Genomic DNA, 2465 nt, shown 5'->3' with positions numbered 1-2465 from the left:
CGGCTTTCGTCTCCGTCCATTATCGCGACTATCGCTCTCCGCCCGAATACGTCGCGCGTGTATCGTATACAATACCAAAGATTATCAAACGAAATAAATGTATACATATTTTTATATGTATTTGAGCTGTATACGAACAATCGATCCATATCATCGTACTAAATCGTCCGGAAGTCATGTATCATCGTTGAAGAAAAACTTCACGATTTATACACCAGACATGCATCGGATCGTATTATTCGAGGGATGATACAGCCTCGGTGAAAACCGTGGAATTCGCATCCATCCATCAGTGGGAATTGGAAAATACATGTATATAATATTATTATGTATATTTGATGGCATGACCGTTTTTATTACGAATATAATAATATATTATGTGATATTATAATATTCGATTTACTGGAAAATATTATTCGATAATCTAAAATCGTATATCATTACACTGACCGTCGCCGAAAATAATTTATTAAATTCAATTTTTTTCAATCGTCATAGATTTATAGTAAACCATAACCACGCGATGTGGTAATCAAAATTAGGGACTACTTGGTTAATTATACATAATATAAGATGGAGACTGATAGATAAAATGTTTGATTCTCTCATAAACGTTATAAGAACAACTTTGATTATCCATGTTTATGAGTGATGATGCGACTATTCATTTATACATTTGTACATTTATTATAAAAATTAAAGATCAATAATTTCCAACTTTACCTACTAAGAATTTAATTCTATGATCATTTATTTATGGACCCAGGTGCGCTGAATTTCATTTGGAATTACCACCTGATTTAAATTGTTGTTTGAAAATAACCATGGTTAAAATAAAATAATGTTACTGGGTTCAATTATTCATTTCTAATTGACGATTGTGTATTTCTCGTTAGGATTTTAGGGTATTAAATAAAATCAGAAAAAAAAACATTTTGAAGTAGGTATTTACAATATTATTAAATTTTTCACAGACGTGAATATCTGAAATTTAAGCTGAAATTATATGTATTATGATATTTTAGATATTTTACGGAAAATACAACAGTAAAATAATCATTACGCTATAAATAATGTACATTAATTAAACTAATTTCTGATTTAATAGACTCACTAATGATTATATCAAGCACCAATTAATTATATCTAAAACTTTATAGAACAATGGGTTTGACGATTGTTCGACGTATTTGACAAATACCATTTTATTATTTGGACCTTAACTGTTGTCAACATAATATTAAGATTTTTAACTGGGTGTTAAATAATATAATTCTATTTGTATACATCATACAAACAACCTAATTACCTAACATTATATTAATCTGTTATGATGTCATTTTTACTTTTTAAGAATTTAAAACTTCAACAGTTTTCTAAACAGGTGTGTAATATCATTTGAACTTTCCTATAAGAAATAACATATTAAAAAAAAACCATATATGGTGATTGGTGAATCGTATTATAGTTAATAGGTGTACCTTCTGCTGACTAATTAGTAGCTTATACAACAGTTAATTGAAGGACTGATAATATAGTATGTGTTAAATAATTTTTATTCCAATGTGAATAAATTATTATTCTGTTTATTAATTATGACCTACCGCTATAGATGAACTCATGCGAGCGTTATTTATTAATGAATGATAAAATACGGTTATTCCAAAAAACAGCATTTTATTTTAATTTTTATATTCTACAGGCTCCATTAAGTGTTATTTTTTGCGTTCAGTCCCATAGTTTTTGAAGCTTATTCAATTATTTTATAAATTATAAAATGGAGAATACCACATTTCACATCATGGTCTGACACCTATTATATAATATGCAGTATTTATATCAACAACTGTCGACCATCGGATATTAACAATGGAAATTCTACGTTTATTGCAGTAATATTTTATTGGCTGTATGTTATTATTGGCAGATTTTAATTCTATATTATATATGCTTTAATGCTCATATTATAATATGATTGTTAATAAATCAGGTGATAATGATATCGTCTAAAAAGAAATAATCCAAATAATATTCACAAGTTTTAACCTATAGGCGACTAATAACTATATAATAATATGCTTAAATAGGTATTAAATATAAAAAAAAAAAATCACATAACACTTATATTATCCTCCCTTAATATTAGATCATCCATTATTCTGTATTTATTATATTAATTCTAGAGAGTGTAACGTGAATCAATATCAGACCAGTATAAGTTATCTAATAATCTAGCACAATGTATACAAAATAAATAATCTTTAAGTAAAATATAAATCGTAGTGTAATGTATTATTTTTATATACCGGGTGATTCTTTTATCAAAGAACACTCATTATTTCAAGAAGTGTACATTTTTTTGAAAATATTTTTTTAAATATAAATAAGCATTTACCATAATATTTTAAATTGTAAGTATAATTAAAATAAAAATAAATTGTTTAATTATAACTTATAAGTCATGT

This window comes from Acyrthosiphon pisum, chromosome A2, assembly GCF_005508785.2.
Source record: "Acyrthosiphon pisum isolate AL4f chromosome A2, pea_aphid_22Mar2018_4r6ur, whole genome shotgun sequence".
Lineage (NCBI taxonomy): Eukaryota > Metazoa > Arthropoda > Insecta > Hemiptera > Aphididae > Acyrthosiphon > Acyrthosiphon pisum.
This window is presented reverse-complemented; position numbering follows the sequence as displayed.